At 34.8% G+C, this 18,430-nt stretch overlaps 1 protein-coding gene across 6 annotated transcripts in view; it reads right to left on the bottom strand.

The window, feature by feature from the left end:
- PTPRK (protein tyrosine phosphatase receptor type K) overlaps positions 1–18,430 on the bottom strand; it is a 546,316-nt gene that overhangs the window by 358,060 nt on the left and 169,826 nt on the right. The gene's annotated exons all lie outside the window — the stretch shown is intronic.

Below are 18,430 nucleotides of genomic sequence, written 5' to 3'. Positions count from 1 at the left end.
GCTGTGAGATTGTATAATGAGATCCTTTATCTCAGAAAAAGGAAAGGATGTGATATGAAGAAAGATCTGTGATCTGAAGCATGAGAGTTATAGCTGAAGAGAAGGAAGATCATTTAGGACAGTAGAAACAGCTTGCGTGAAGGACCTGGAGCACGGCAGAGTATAATGAATAAGAGAGACTGAAAGTTTGGCTGGGTAGGAGAAAATGGGGGAGATGAAGATGGAGATGAAGGAAGTGAACAGCCCAAGAAGGCCTTATAAACAAAATGAGGACTTTCGCCTTTATCTTAACTGTTACAGAAAGACATAGAGAAGAGTTAAGCTGGGGCAAGCAGAGGTTGCTGTCCTAAATCAGATTTACATTTTAGAAAATCACTCTGGCTATAGTGTAGAGACCAGTTAGGAAATAGTTACAGCATCCCCAAAGAGAACCCCTTATTTAATTATGATAGTAGATGGTGAAGATAATGTGAAGCAACCATTCAAAACCTATATAAGAGGTAAAAATCACAAGAATTGGTGTTGCATGAGAAACAGAAGTGAAGAAGAGACAGGGGTCCATAATGTACAACTATGTTTCTTGCTCAAATACCCAAATAGACAGTAGTGCAATTTCCTGAGTCTTGGCACACTAGACAGAGATCATTTTGGGGGGAAAGTTCAGTTCAAGATTTTTATTGTAAACAACAGAAGCTACTATACCATTTTCAGTAAAAAAGAAACCTATTAAAGAACATTAGACAGCCCAGACGATGACCAAAATATACCCCAGGACCGCTTCAATGGAGACCCATGGTTCAGTGCAAACAACACTCCTCCCAACACCCAGGCTGAGTCCTATACATTGCTGGCCATGGATGTCTATGCTTCTACTCTCTGCAGAAGAAAACCTCATGATGCCTCCTTTCTGCAGCCAATAGCTTCCTAATCAAACCTCCTTTGGGCGGTCTGAATGGTGGAGATTTGGTCACCTATCAATACCCTAGCTATAAGGATGGCTTAAAGGTGTTGGACTTCTTTCTGAAGCCATGAGAACTCATAAGGCAAGAAATTCACCAAATATAAGAAAGGCTGCCAAAAAGAATAACAAGTATCATCTAAGGAAGAAGGGGCATTAATTTTGTTGAAACATACCGGAGAAGATGTCAAGTAGGCAATTGGATGTATGATTCTGTATCTTAGAGGAAAGATCTTAGCTATAAACACATTTGTGAATTATCTCCACTTATATTTACACATGTAAGTAAATTCCATAATCCTACTGTGTTTTTTGCTTTTTATAAACTTTTCAACAAAATCTTAAATATTTTATAAACATGATGCTACAGAGTAAAGTTAATCCAATTAATGTCACGCCACATATTATTATGGAACACGGAACACAACAATCTGATTGCAAACCTTTTTATCACTAATATTGATAGAAATACTTCAGAAGACAAGAGAGAAATTCATTCTAAACCTCTAACTTATATGGCTATCTCTGATAACTACGAATGTTCTTACCATCTTTTACCAAAATGTTATTTCAATAGCGATTAGCCATTTCAGTGATTTCCAAGACCTCACAACAGATTCTGTCTGCAGCTGGATGAAAGCTACTTAATCTTGCACTCACAAGCACACATAACTAGTTTGGGTATCTCGAGTATATTCACCTCTTGACCTTCAATAAACACATCTTTGAATCTGAACAGTTGTCTCCTGATTTATTTTTTTCAAATGCAAAACCAAAATTCCCTGTTGAGTGTGTTGTATATTTATCCTGAGCAGCATTCATTTTAAAAGGCAATGTGTTCTGGTGAAGAAAAAATTGACAAGATGCTAAAACAGACAAACCTATCTAGAGAAGGAAAATTAGAACTAATTGTGATTGAAACACCATTGTGATTATCCTCTCCACAGTAGTTTTGGCCTAAAATTGTTTCCTGGAACACAGAAAAGCACATAAATGTCCTTCTACACCTGAAAAAATGAAAATAAATAAATAAATGAGACTCAAACAAGTTTATGGATATACTAGCTGCAGCGACATCTGCTGAATGAAGAAATTCACGCTAATATCAACCTTGGGCTTCCACAAAGGACAGGGGGCTCAGGACTTCCCTTAGATTTAGAAAAGGTCCCACGAGGGACACCAGTCTTACCACAGGGACTCAGATTCTTCTTTTACAGGTAGAAATGGCCTCAGGATCAAGTTCCTTAAGGTAGTAATGGAAAGAATGGTTCCACCCACCTTTCTAGGTGCCCAGCATCATATGTAGGATGAAATCCAAAGGTCAAAATTACTACCCCAAGCCCCGTCCCATACAAAACAAGATAAAAAGGGTGGTGGTGAGAGAGCTGTAAACTGTTAAGGAGGTGATCAAAGGAGAGAGGCAGATGCCTGAGGAATCTAGTTCTCAGACCAACTACATAGATTTGTTCAGATGGCCTGCAAGAAGGATAAGATTTCTCCAGTGGATACAATTTCCTCCTAAAATTAGTCATTTTGTCTAAGTATAAACTATTTCTTGGTTCTCTATCAAATCAGTAAAAATAGCTAAGAGTTCATTGGTCTGAACAGTCAGAGTAAACCCATATGTCTCATAACATAAATACATAAATAACATAAATTTCATAACATAAATACAGAACCATATAGGATTTCAAGACTCTCTCTGTTGATAAACATTTGTTTCAAGCACCAGTCTCGGTATGCCAATCACATAAGGAATCCCCTCATTCTAGCAGACCCAGCAACTGAGTAAGCATTATTACTTTTACTTTAGCAAACTCCAAATGTGCAAGAAAGCATGGTCTGTTAAATCCCTACGGGCAGGAAACCGTTTAGGACTAAACCCCTAATTCGGTGTTTCTCAAACCTGAGTAAAATACTAATCTTTAAAAAGGAAAACTTTCTCACAGACCTCAGTGTTAAACTATACACAGATAATCTCTGAGCATTAACTTATTATAACAAGAGTTTATCATACTCTTATCCATAAAAACAAATGTAAAAATCAATAACATTTAAATCAAAACTGATTTAATGTAATAAATTATGTTTTGCAGAATCAATATTGCAAATATTACATTTAATAGTGAAAACGTGTATACTTTTTTGTATAATTACATTTCACTTTTGGATTTGATTCTTCTTTTGATTTTGATCACAATGAAACATCATTTCAGTCAGTGTTATTATATCTTTGTTATTTTTCTTTGATAGTGATTTATAGCCCCTGATTCATGTTTCTGTTGGGCCAATAATTTAACAGTGCATCCCAAAACACAATAATAGAAAAAACTTAAAGCCATTTATAAACATTTCTTTTCTGATTATTTACTATATTTATTGTTAATGAACTTTTTTCAAGCTAATGTATACAAACTCAGGACCTACACAATATATATGGTAAAAAATAGTATGATATCAGCTAATATAAATGGCACAGTTTACTATAAGCTTCTCACACTTATAGTATGTATTATCTGCCACATAGTAGCTAAATGCTCCCATCACTTTTCTCTGTGTGAACTACTGTTAAACCTTCATTTGTGCCCTAAACTGATGCAATTTGTACTTTCCCTTAGCAAAGATATAACATCAACACAAATGGAAATAATGCCTTTGAATTATTTCTTAATCATCTGCATCATCTTAAATATGTATAATATTAATTTTAGACTCAAAAAAGCCCATACAATTTTTAAAAGTTTCATAGAACTCAGAGAATGTACCTATAGATTGTAGTTTGAGAAGCACTGCCCTAGCTCACTTAATAATAAACTCAGCCTCAAGGAAGATTTATCATTTACAATACAGATAGCTGTAAATGCAAATTTATCATTTACAATACAGATATCTGAAAGTTAAAGTTTCTTTAACTTTTCTAAAGAAAAACATTTTTCAAAAGGTATTCAGAGGGATTCACCCCCACTTTATGTTCTATGGTTTCCTCTTTGCCCGCAGCTTTAGAATTTAATACTAGGAAAGGCTTTGCTGCCCCTGAAAGTAGTAAAAACTAAATAGTTAATTATGTATTTTCTTTTCAAGTTGGTGCCAGGAAGGTTGCGTCTAATTTGAAGTTCAGCTAGAACAGCAATGTAGGCCTCAGTGGCTGGAAAATTTAGGTTTATTGGCTATGAACTTGATTTTATAATCATATTTGCTTTCTCACATAGCAGGAGTCTTTTCTCCTTATTTATCTTGGTCATTTGGGTAATTATCTTAGAGGTAAGCCACCTCTAATTATCTGTGTAACAATGAAAGTTATATGAAAGTATATAAATTAAATAATGAATGATTAGTAAATTAAGACAGCCCTGACTTGTTACTAAGGTCAAGTTTTCCATACATGCCTATACCACTTTGCCAAAAACCCAAAAGCCAATTCTACATAAAACTGTGAATGGAGAAGACAGTCAATTGTGATTGCCTGCTAAGCTAAATCTAAGAAGTAAAACCATCTACTGGTTATTTATCTCAATACTAAAACTGAACACAGTTACGTCAAGAAAAAAATGCCCATCGTGTAGTTATACCTCTGTCCCAACACAACCTCATCTTCCTTGAATAGCAGTGTGCTGGCTGTAGAACAGACTATTATAAATTGCATTAAAATGTATTATAAATTTTAAATGGATCCCCACTTAAAGCAAAGCAGAAAATCCAAATTGAGAACAAAATTTAAATGATAGAACTACAGTCAAAAGTTGTAACAAATTCAAAGAAGACTTTGAAAAATCATCTTTTTATTTTAATAGTTCATTCTAGCAAATTTTCAAAGAAGAAATCTCTTGATTAAAAGAAATCTTTCTTATCTTCAAAAGCACAGCTTACAAAACCTACATCAATCATCATTTTGATTAGTAAAAATTCACAAAGATTTCTTTTAAAATCAGAAAAGCAAGAAAGATGTCCCCTATCTTCCTAAAGAACATTATTCTGGATATCTGAACAATATTGTAAGACAGATGCTATAAATGTCTATATAAAGCATTTAAAAAAAATTAATAGATAGGGGCTTCCCTGGTGGCACAGTGGTTAAGAATCTGCCTGCCAATGCAGGGGACACGGGTTCGAGCCCTGGTCCGGGAAGATCCCACATGCCGCGGAGCAACTAAGCCCATGCACCACAACTACTGAGCCTGCGCTCTAGAGCCCGCAAGCCACAACTACTGAGCCTGCGTGCCACAACTACTGAAGCCCATGTGCCTAGAGCCTGTGCTCTGCAACAAGAGAAGCCACAGCAATGAGAAGCCCGTGCACCACAACGAAGAGTAGCCCCCGCTCACTGCAACTAGAGAAAGCCTGTGCGCAACAATGAAGACCCAACGCAGCCAAAAATAAATTAACTAAATAAATTTTTTTAAAATCAATAGATATTTTGTTATCATTAATGAAAGTAATACAAGGTTTTCTAACATTTAAATAATAAAAGTAAAATAAAGAAATAGAAGATGACCTAATTCACATAAAAGGTTATTTCATACAGGCTATCTCTATAGTACAGTAAAACTTCCATTAACAAATTCCCTTAAAAACTTTTAAATAGAAATTCAGCTGTTAAACGCTTTATCGAAAAACATTTCATAAATTTTTGTGAAACAGAGTTGTTTGCATTTTTAGCTGCTTAACAAAATATACAAGGGCAAAGTTCTTATTTCTCCCAAGTCCAGTTGAAATAAACAGGACAGATCTTAAACTAAAAAACATCTGCAATGTTGTCTATTTTTCTAAGCACATAGTTAAGAGAATGAACTCTGAATTCAGATCAAACTTGGTTCAAATCCTGGCTCTATTGCTTAAAAGTTAAGTGACTTTCACAACTTGCTTCCCCGTTTAGAGAACTGGGCTCCTTATCAGCAAAAGAGAGATAACACCACTTGCTTTATAGAAATTTTGGGAGGCATACATGGAATAGATTTATCCCTTTAAATGTTTCAAATATTGCGTAGAAAAAACACCAACAAGAAATTTCTACGCTTTGGTTTCTTATGTCAAAAATCCTTCATTACTCTTCTCACCACCCGCCAAAAAAAGCCCAAATCCCTCATATTGATTTTTTGTTGTAATCAAGTCAGCAACTGTATTCTGATCAACAGTACCAGGGTGAATATTTCTCTTATGCCATCCTCTCTGCATCCACTGAGGCTGCTCCCTCTCTCAGAAACCCTCCCATCACCACTCAGCCAAAGAAATCACACTCATCTTTCAAAAATAAACTCAAGTTACATCGGGATCCTTATCCTGAATTTGCTAACAATTGGAGAGCTGTGTTTACCAAAATATTGTAAAACATAAGGTGATACAGCACAATGTAGGACATACGCAGCCAGGCTCAACAAAATAAAACTATGATTATTCTCAGTCTTTCTTTCACTCTCTCCAATCACCCATTTCTAAGGAGGACTTTTGTTTGTACTCCTCAGTTTTTGTCATACCCCTGTTGACAGAGAGAATAAATGGGGAAATTTTTTTAATGGATCTAGAGAAACTATACATTTGTTTATTTAACAAAGGGCAGAAAGTTATCTGGGGAACAGAAAACACTGACCCTGAATGTAAGTAAAAGGTAGATTTCTAAATACAAAGCCAATATAAAGGTTATTTTTTTGCAAAGACGCACAAAATTAGAGCCAAAATTAGTGATGTGGACCTTTGAGGAGCCATATAGAGTTTTTATAAAAGCAGTTTTTCCATTTATCATGATATGTATCATACACACAAACACAAATACATTGATACACACATACATACATACACATAAATCTGCAGGAGTCTTCAGTGAATGCATGCATGCTACTTTAAACGCTTTTTGATATTGAATATATGCTTCTCTTTGATGTGACACCAAAGGGAATTGAGCCTTCAGGTACGGACAAGAAGGTACATTTTTGTTCCCATTATATACATGAAACACTTAACTTTGAGACTGGCACAAAGGAAGTATCGAGTGGATGGTAGCTGCTTTCATCCTGTTGTCTATTCTTTAATTATTCTGTGTGTGTCCGCCATCTCCTCAAGAAGACAAGTCATCTTGCTGATGACAATACCCTACACTGCTTCAAGCCACAGCATCCAGCACTGTACTAAAGAAGGGGTCAAGAATCAATAAGTATTGGCTAATTCAATCACTGACATTTGAGAAAATCCCAACATCTGAGACACAATTAAGTTATGATGTGAAGCTTAGCTTCAGGAGAAGCAAGAATGTTTTCCAATTTATTTCTCCTCCAACACTATCTAGGATTTCTCTTCAGTACATAAGTCAGACTGGAGAGATAATATATGTGCTAATCACCATGCAAAGGAAGAATACACTACCTGCATTTGTATCCCTTCTCACTGATATATCTTGTTACCATGAAGGTGTTTAATACAGCCTTGCGTGTTATACCAAATGCTCTGAGATAATGAATCTAAATGTATAAGCTTTATTTCCATTAGAATTATATGTATCTAATCCTCAAAATAGAAGCACTCAATTTTAACTACAAAGGAAAGCGGTTGGTGTTCTTTTTTTAATACTTACTGTATCTATTTTTTTTTAAGTTACATTTTAAAAGGACATATATCTCAGGCAATAAATGTCCTATTTATCTACTTTCACCTTTTTAGTGAAAAGCAGAAAAGAATGTACTTTCACCTTAGTATACACCTGCTGTCTCAAAAATATTCCGATGAATAACAGCCAGAAGCAGGAAAGAAAAGGGAGACAGAAGGGTATTATATTGCTGATGTTTCCCTGTTAGGCTCTGAGCGGCCACAATCTCACAAAATTCTGAGGTTTTAGGGACCTTAGAGATCATTTCATTTTGCCATATGTTTTATACATTAAAAATCTGAAAAACACTGAATTTGAGAGACATACCTAAATGACAAATATTTTAAATAGTCAAGGAAGCAAAGGAAAATGGAAAGATGAACACTGAGAAGCAGTCTTTTATTTTTGCCTGACAGTGAGTAATCCTGTCATTAAGAAAGTTGGAGGTTTTAGCCAATTTTCTGATACATCCTATAGTATAATAAAACTTCAATTAATTTCCTGAGTATAATGATCTTATTAATAGATAGTCTGCTGTAAAGTCCCAATCCAAAATGTTTCATAAATTATATGAAATAGAATTGTTTTTCTTTTCAGCTGCCTGACAAATTAATCCAGTGCAGATTCTAGTTCTCAATAAACAGACAGGCTTTAGGGAAAGATAAAACACTTACAAAGCTTAAAATTATTCCCAACAATTCAGATGGGGTCAACCAACTCACTTGAATACATGTTAATATGTGATCTTGAGCACATTATTTCTCTTTTCTAAAACACAGGTCCTTTACCGATCAAACAGGGATAACATAGCCTGCCTCATAGGACTGGCACAAAGAATATATGGGAGAGTATCAGCAAAGCACTCAATATGAGGCTTGGAGCATGGTAAATCTATGACAAATGAGAATCCCATGCTTGTTATCCTAATAACAATAGGAAAGGAATTTAAAAATATTAATTTATATGCATCAAAAGTCTGAACTTAAGTGATAATACTTTGACTCTCAAGCACATGAAACAGTAAATGAGGCTTCCTAACAACTGACTATTACAATGTTACTATTACAATCTCACTAGGAACAATAATATAAATTACTCTTTTAATCTTTGATATGTGACGGTGAAAGAAATCTTAGTCATTCACCAGCAAGCGTGGTGGGACAGTGGGAGTAATGGGAAGGAGAGGTGAGAAGAGGTATCATTTAAATCACGGTGGCTTTGTCTAGTGACTCAGGGGGAGGTCTGACTTTGTCTCCTTGAGACAACAAGAATAGCATCAATAGATTATACCTTCTCCCTTGTCAAAACGGCACCATAAAAATGTTGCTAATTCAGGTAACTGAAAGATGGACTAAACTCATTGCAGAGCCAATATCTACCATTCTGAGGTATATCTAAACTTGCAGAACAGGAATTAAATCTATAGTGAAGAAAGGTCAATGTAATATATTGAGATTATTTTTCATTCATTTGCTTATGTTTCTAAGAAGCAGAAAAGCCCACCCTATATCAGAGACCTTTAAGTTTTTCATTTAATCTGTAAGTCTATATATGAGTATATATGAGATATGGAGGGGGCAGCAGGTGCATGCAAAGGTAGAGCAATCTCACACTTCATACATTTTTTAAGTTTAATTACTGTTCTTATTCTCATACAAAATACAGTTAAATATATGTACACTAATATTTAACCATGACAAATTCAGCTAGTGAATTCCATTATCTGGAAATAAACTCTTTAAGAAATTAAAAGTTTCCTACATTTATATATTAATAACACTTCAATTTCTACCTTGTAATTGAAATTTAAAAGTGCAACCCAGCATCAAAACATAATATTTCATGACTAAGCAACATGAATTAGCTGTTTTCATTTTTGCTCAAAATGTTGATTCTAAATTCTTGAAATCTTGCTTTGTCAGAGATATAGTAGCCATAGAAATTTGATTATGTCAATAACCCAAACATCATGACAAAAAATATTAAGACATGGTTCTCAACATAGGTCATCTATTGTAGATTTCACACAAACACAGATGCTTTGGTAAAAAGCTGTGACGAAGAATAATATTCAAAAGTCACCATAGCATTATTAGTATGAAAACATCAAATTAAGCTATATGATTTCCAAATATGTATTTATTTACATAATTTGCAAATAAAACTCCCAATTAACTCATTATATGAAAAGAATGTAATATTAACTAACATATCTGATTAATGAAAGTTCCAAGTAGTAAAACTGTGCCAAAATTAGTTATTTTAGTCAAATGTTGATGAAGACTTCTAGTTAAACTTTTGAATTCCAAACCTACCATCTCTAGGCCAATAAAAAAGTACCCTACACTTGCAAATAAAATAGTTGTTCAATATATTGAAATGTCTCTTAGTTATACTAACATAACAAAACCCTTCCCCAAATCTTTAAAATATGATTGCAATTAAGACCTGTGCTTATTGTATTTTATTCATAGTATTAAAGTCATAACAATTTATAAAAACTTTCTATGAGAATTACAATCCAAATATCCATTTTTAAATTGAAATACTTAATTTATTTTAACAAAATATACAATCAATTTTTATTTTTTCCTACTTGCATTATGTGAGAAGTTTTACCAGAAACATAATCCTAGCAGTCAAACTGAAGAGAATTACTTTTCAGTTAGTTGTTAAGTATTTTTAGCTATGCCATTAATAAGCCATGTATGAAAACTTGGAAGGTCTATAATTTAATTTCTAAATTGGAGGTGGAGCAAATCAAACATCCTGTTGAGCACTGATAAGAAAAATAATCACTAATTTGGCTACCAATGAATAAAAATATGTGGCACCACAGCACAGGAATGACTGTGTCCTTATTAAATAAGAAAGTAAATGATAACCCAACTATCTAAGAACGATGGTAATTGCTATGGGCTTTTGCAAACAGAGATTTCCATACCGTACCAACCTTCCCTTATACTACACATGAAGGCAATTATAGGTAAAGAAAGAAATGAAGGTAAATGAGAAATCATGAAAAGACATATGAATAAGGCATAATAGAAAATTCTTATGAGAGTTCCAAAGAACTCAAGAACGAAATCCACAAAAAGGAAAAAAAATGCAGTCAACCAAGGGCAATGGGAATTACTACAGCAAACCTAAAAACATGTGATGTTACTTTTGTTTTTTTTTTTTTTTTTACTATTCCTCACACCTCTTAGGCTCTTTCACTTAGTGAAATGTAAGCAGGAAACAAAATTAGAAATAAATTTGCTCATAAGTATTCCCCAGAGGATTTTTTTTCAAGAATTAAATTCCTGAGATAGTGCTTTATAATTGAATGAACAAATGCAGATGAATGAGAGATTTTATCAACAGGAAAAAATAGAAATTCATTCTAGCTTTATGCTTTCATGATCTCGGCCTTTTTATCTTCTTTTTATTGTATCAAATATAAATAAATGAATAAATGAAACATGCAGTGAAAGGCCCACTGAGACAATTTAGGTAAAAAGCTTCTGCTGTTTTACTGACTTAGTAAACAACAAATAAGCGTATCTTCAGAAGCTGATTCTGCTAAGAGGGAAAGGTAACACAACTATGTTCACAGTACTCAACAGAAATCAGTGGACATCATGGGCTTTATTCGTAAAATACATGCAGAATTTGGATGAAAAGAAGTGCTGTTGAAAAGACAGGTGTTACATTCTGTTTTGTTTTACTTGAGCAATAAGGAAATTTTATGCATTTGAAATCTACTTGAGTATTGGAGTTTGGGCTAGGTTTCCAACAGTGGAAACTCAGTAACGACTGTAAAAGAAAAGGCCCGGGGTGACCATTTAAGACTTTCTCCAAACAAAAACACAGAGTGAAACGGACACTATATATAATTATGCGCAGGTAACTAGTATAAACCAGGACTGTCCCAGAAAAATCAGGACAGGCGGGCAATCTACCCATCAGTTTCAGAACATGAAGCAGCATTTTCACTGTGGCCAGTACCGAGAGAAAACCATGTACCAAGTCCACGTAGGTGGACCTACCCATGCATGCACTTGATGGGGATGGCAGAAAGTAAGACGTAAAAACTCCAGGCAGCAGGAGAGGAGCCAGAAATAAGAGGCCAGAATGAACAGCTAGATGATCAAAGACACTAAATTTTTATAGGATACTCATAGACTAGCTCACAGTCAAGGAAGAAAGTACTGAAGGTACCAATCAGGGTCAGATATAAAAAAAGTTCTTAAACTTCAAAGGCTTCAGTCTGTTGTAAAAAAACAGCCCAGCAGATATTACATGTTTTGGGAGTGCAAAGGTGGAGGGTGGACAGGAAACTAACTTTGATAAAATTTAAGGACAAGTAGACTTATCAACAGTATCAAAATGCCCTTAAAGAAAAAGGGGACAGAGGGTAGGGATGAGCACCCAGAGAGGTATTCATCGATGAAACGAACATTGATAAAATCCAGTAATGTGTATTCTGGATCAAGGTTTTCAAACTGATAGATGAAGGGTGCAATCTGTCCACAGAAATGTTTTGCGTGGCTTAGAGTGTTTTGTAAACACTTAAGCCAATGTTTTTAAAAAAAAGAAACTAACATAAAAATCAAGATTTCTGGCTTTTCTAGAATAACTGAAAGTAATGGAAGCACTGGGCCTATATCTCAGCATGACAAAAGACAAGCAAACAAACAAACAGAAAAAAACACTGTGGACTGGAATATTCTTCAATATTTAAACTTTAAATGGAAAAATTATCACTAAGCTCTTACTACCTATTGGCCTAGCAGATCTTTGAATTTGCAAACCGTGTTAACTCCTTAGGAACCAGAAAGCTAGTCTTTTATCTCCAATTTAATGTAGTACTCTTTTGCCCCTACTCTCTAATCTAGAAGTTAAAAAAAAAAAAAAAAAAGGTTTCAGCTCTGTCTACTTTTTCAATTCTAGGGAACTTTACGTAAATACAAGAATGCGTGACACTTTGCTAGGTATTGAATCACACCAGTGACACAAATCCTAAAATCAGCCAGGATTCTAAAAATGGTTAAAAAATGACTCATTCAATCTTGAAGTTGTAACTTCTACCACATCCTACTAATTGAAGTCCAAGGGCCTGAAGAGTGAGGAACTTGATCAAGAGTAAGGAATCTCAGAACCTCAAGGAAATAAAAGGGTAGCACCATTGTGTCAAAATGAGTGGTGACTTGATATAAATGTAGAACAAAAACATCTGTAAATCCAAAAACAACAGTAGTCCTACTTTGTATAAAGGGATTGGTGATTTTATACCATAGAAAATGAAGTGCGAGTTTAAATACAACATGTTCATACAGGTAGGATAGAGAAAAATCATCACTATAATTCCGTCAAGATCTGACAGAAGATCTGATAGATGACTGTAAGGGACATGGCAACTTAAACTTCAAAAATAAAAGATATCTCTGAGGACATAATTTTCACAAGTCAAACTGATTAAATAAAAGTTCCTGATAGTTCATTTTCTCACCTAGTTCTTGCTAAAAATGTATCCCAGTGTTTAAAACTTCCCTTCTCTAAATTAGAATTTACCAAGGTGAATTTCCAAAACGCTTAGGGTAAGGATTTTCGAATATTTTCTTAGGAAGATTTTTTATAAAAATGAAATCATGCAATGAAATTTACACAAAAGAAGTAAAAGCTAAAATGTCATGGTTGAAATGGTAAGGGGCCTCTCTGCCATGCACTCCAGCCTACAAGCGACACTGTATTCGAGGTTTGAAGAGATGCAGTCAAGATCTGATCAGAAGCAGGAAAGGAGAATCAGGTGGTGCTTTGGAGTCTGGACTATCCACCTCAACTTTAAGCAGAATAGTTCAACTTTAACCAGTTTTACATTTTGATATTAGGCATTTGGGTTAGTATATAATCAATTTGAACCATTCTGCAAACAAAAATCATCCACTGCCCACAAACACCAAAACAAGCACAAACACTAGAACATCTCTGAATGTAAAACACTTCTATAAAGTACTTAATATTTTAGTTGTATTATCCTACAATTCATTTTCCATACTGTGGTCAAAGAGATCTCTGTGAATTTCAGATTTAACTGGGTCTCTCCCATGACCCCCGTATAAAGACCATGTGTTGTAACACAGATTACAATATCTTTCTGACCCTATCTCCTATCTTTGCAGCTTCTCCATAGCCCTTCTTGCACCATGCTTCAGACATACTGAACTTCTTTTATTTCCTCTAAAGTGCTATGCTCTCTCATACCTCCAAGTCTTTGTATATGCAGTTCTCTCTGCCTGGAAGGTGGCCTTTCCACCTATCTCTGCCGGGCTAGCTCTTATCTATGTACAGATCCCAAATGAGACATCACACTCTCAAAGGCTGTGAGCTTCCACAGCATCGTGTATATCCCCCCTAACAAACCACATTTCACATTTATAATGCTACAGACAGTCCTCAACTTTGCTCAGCAGTGTGGGGCTGTAAAAATTAGCATGCATGCTAAACCTGTGCAAATAAACCTTTATAGTCAATAAGGAAATTTATGATTATTCAAACATTCTTTAAAATTTTTTGTCAAAGTTCTAAAAAATTCTTACTTTCAATCATAAATTTACAGGGAAATGAAAAAAAGTGAAACTAATAATTATTTGGTACACTCAAACATAAAACATTAAAAATGTTGAGAAAACATTAATATAAAGGACATTAAAAACTCAACAGACACCTCACTGAAGACATTTTAGACATGGCAAATAATCACATGAAAAGACATTCAGTATTACTAACCATTAGAGAAATGCAAATTAAAACCACAATGAGATCACTAAAAAACAATCAAAATGGCTAAAATAAAAACCAGTGCTAACACCCAGTGCTGGAGAAGATGCTGAGAAAAAGGATCACTCATACAATGCCAGTGGGAATATAAAATGGCTCAGACACTTTGTAAAACAGATTGACAATTTTTTATAAAACTAAACATTCATCTACCATACTATACAGCAACTGCACTCTGAGCATTTATCAAAAAATAGAAATCTACAGTTACACACAAAAGCATGTAGAAAAGTGTAACGACTTTATTCATAATAGCCAAATAACAAACAACAAAAATGTCCTGCAATGATAGAATGGTTAAAAAAACACTGGTACATACATACTACAGAATACTACTCAGCAATAAAAAGAAACTACAAATACACTCAATAACACGCATGGATCTCAAGGGAATTACACAGACTTAAAAAAAGTACATACTGTACATACACACACACACACACACACACACACACTCCCTTTATATAACATTCTAGAAATGACAAAATTACTGAGAAGGAGAAACGTTTAGTGGTTCCCAGTGGATATTGATGAAGGGGCAGGAAGAAGTAGATGTGGCTATAAAAGCGCGGCCCAAGGGATACTGTGGTAACAAAATTGTTCAATATCTTGACCAGGTTGGTGGTTATATGAATATACACAAGTGATAAAATTGCACAGAACTGCCTACATACACACAGATACACATGCATATGCACATACATGTGTGCACACGCACACATAGAAGTTCATGTAAAACCAGCGATATCTGAATAAGGTCAGGGTGTATCAATATCCTTTTCCAGGTTGTGCTACTGTACCATAGTTATGCAAAATGTAAAAGTATCATGGGGGTGAAATGGATGAAAGATTCAGAAGAGCTCTATTATTTCTTGAAATTGTATATGAATCTACAATTATCTCAAAAATAAAAACTGAATTACACAATTATCAAAAGTAGTTTGAGCAGGGCTTGCCTCCTTCATAAGTCTTATATATGGAGCTAGTGGGTATTTTATGCCTCCATCATTTGTCACATTCCTATCTAAATCTGGATTAGCTTCCAACATTTTATCCTTTGCACTTGTCGTGAAATAACTATGAGAATTCCTTTAATCTGAGTATTTTGCCAGTGTCACGTCTGGGACATCTTTTCCTTTATTGTCACAACCCCCTTTCTCATTTATGACAATATATTCTCCTTCAATAAGTTTCTCTGTCCATATATCTAGTCTCAAGAGCTGGAAGATCAACATTTCCATGGTCAGCAATTTCTTCTCCTGACTCCATTTAAGTTCAATTCAAATTTTACTTCCAGCATTATCACTTTTTGTTTCTTCGCTGCACTTTCATCTTTGTCAGACAATTTACTCTTTAAATTACCCATTTCTATAAAATGTCCTGTAGGTTGACCACAGGGAGACAAGGAGGCAACACAACTACATGCTTGCTGTCTGCCTGAACTGAAGACAGATGAGCAGCGACCGCTTACCAACAGATTTTGAAAGAAGGTACGTGATTTGTCATTGATCATGATGCACATGTGTTATTTATATAATGATTTGTGGGCTGAACACCTAGCAGTAAGGTTTGTGTTTTATGCAACTACTCACAGTTAATAAACCAGAGTAACTGAAATTTGACCATGTTGCTGGTGGATTGGTAAACAGCAGTACAAGCAAAGGCTGCTTGAACTTGTCCCATATACCAACTAGTATGTGATCCCCTACTTTCCCAGGCATTATTGCCAAAAAATTCTTCATCGTATCCTTTACTTCCTCCTTATGTAGATATTGAGAGAGACTGTAATAAATGTTCCCAGTAAATGTGAACTCTCATAATATGAAAACATAAGCCTGAAAAGAAACCACAAACACAGTCATACTGGTATTAATAACCATGTTAATACTGAACTCTAGTGAAAGAACACTGTCCAAATTCTGGAGTTTAAAATCATCTCATGACTATCTACTGTTACTAATGTAAGAAATAAAAAACCCTCTAGAAATAATTTAGACATGGTTTAGTGGGGTTTTGGTTTGGTTTTGTTTTTATCTTATTTTAATTTTACTCTGCTTTACCCAGCAATTTCCATGCTAAAATGCTGGTTTTCACGTCTTGAACAGACACCCACTGACATTAGGATGAGCCATCTCAAAAGTGTGCTGCAGGGTAGCAAAAGAATCTTATCCCAGGATGTAAAATCTGCTAAAAACGTCCACTTAATTACCATGCTCATTGATTAAATCCAGAAAGTGCTTCAATTTTTTAGAAGGGAATTGCATCCCAAATATAAAAAGACTCATCTTGTATTCTTGTTAAACTTTGCATTTAATCTCCAAATATTTCATATTTAGAATGATCTGTATTATCTCATAACATTTGCTACATACATTTTACAAAAGTAATGCATGCTCATAGAAAATATGAAAAATGCAAAAAAGTTAAAATTAAAAGCACTCATAACCATACCACCCAGAGATAATCACTGTTTATTTACATTTTAACATATTTGTTTTTTCTATATATGGAAATGATTTTCTCCCAAACAAAGTTAGATTCCTAGGATACGCATTCTTATAAAGTGCATTTCTTTACATAATATATTCTGAATGTGTTATGGTTTTTATTCAATTTTCTTTTACTACCCAACACAGGAATCAATATAAACAGCAATAAGAATGGCTAACATCATTAGAAAGAGTAGGGCAATGTGCTAAGCATTTTATAAATTTTAACTCATTCAATTCGTATGACAGTGCGAAGGTACTATTATTGTTCCTGTTTCATATGAAATACGAGTCCTAGACAGTTTAAACTAACTAAAAATTACACAGCTGATATATGATGGAGCTCAGATTCAAGCCCAGACCATTTTCATCTGGACTGCTCTGTAATCACATGCTTTCAGTCTCTCATGGTCCGCTCTTATCCATTCAAGTCCAAATTGTAGCATGTTTTAAAATAAGTATTTTTATTTCATTGGCAAATATTTAACAGAAATTAAGCATAGTAGACGTTTAAATGAATTTAACACTTTGCTGGAGGGTTAAGATTATTTTTATAGAAACAAAAGGCTATGTTTTCCTTATGGTAACAGCGAACTCTGAAATTCTTAAAGGTATATTGACTTCATTATTGTACACTACTTAAACATCCTCTCTTTAGCAGTGTTTACCCTCTGAATGTTAATGTTGTGAAGATGAAAGAGTTTTCCTACACCTACACTCAGAACAACTGAGTTCAGTAAATTATGCTGTGTCGAAAAGTGAAACAGTATAGGCTGCAGCTGCTGGGCAAACCATTTTACCAAAGATAATAGAAAAGTACATTTCTATCCAGGATGTCCAAATTATTTGAAATTTAAAAGAGCAGAATTGAAATACTTAAAATTTGATACTGTCGGTCTTGTACTTTCCCTTTCCATTCTTATCCAAGAAAGGTTTTTTAATATATTTAACAAGGCACAGTCCACACATATTTGTAGAGGGCCTAGAGTGTGTAGAGCAGCCGTTCTCTACCAATAATAATGTACGAGTCTGAGTGTGTATGTGTGCCTATCATATTGTAAAACTCTAGCAACTGAAAAATAAAGAATTTAAGTAAATTTTTAAAAAATATTTTCACTAAAGTTCCCAGTTTTTCTACACAAGAACAGTTTTTTCTGCTGGAATTTCATAATTTGAGATTGCTGCTGAATGCGGTTTTGCCCTAGTCATTCTCAAAGCATCCGTTGTTAAACATCGGTGAGCCAACTGAAAGGCAAATAGCTTTGGGCAAAGTAAATCAAGGAAAATCAGTCCACACAATGTGTTTAACTGAGCCAAATGGAGAAACGTCTAGGCCACAGGTGTTACTCATCCTGTTCAAGGCTAAGCCTTCTCTCTAGGTGCAGGGCCTCACTCTCTTCCCGGTCCTCCTCCAACAGTTATACCCATTCTCTCCTGTCTCTTTAGTCCATCCCTCTTGACTGATTAGCCCCTGCGTACAACCTCCTCCATCATCACAGCACCAGCAGCCCCTCATTTCGGTCCACATTCCTCTCTATCTCCTGTGTTTTCCCCATCTCCACCCAAGCTTACTGAAGGCATAATCAA

This window comes from Balaenoptera borealis (genome assembly GCF_965194805.1).
Source record: "Balaenoptera borealis genome assembly, chromosome: 9".
Lineage (NCBI taxonomy): Eukaryota > Metazoa > Chordata > Mammalia > Artiodactyla > Balaenopteridae > Balaenoptera > Balaenoptera borealis.
Note: the sequence above shows the minus strand (reverse complement) of the source record. Positions and strands in the feature narration are given on the sequence as shown.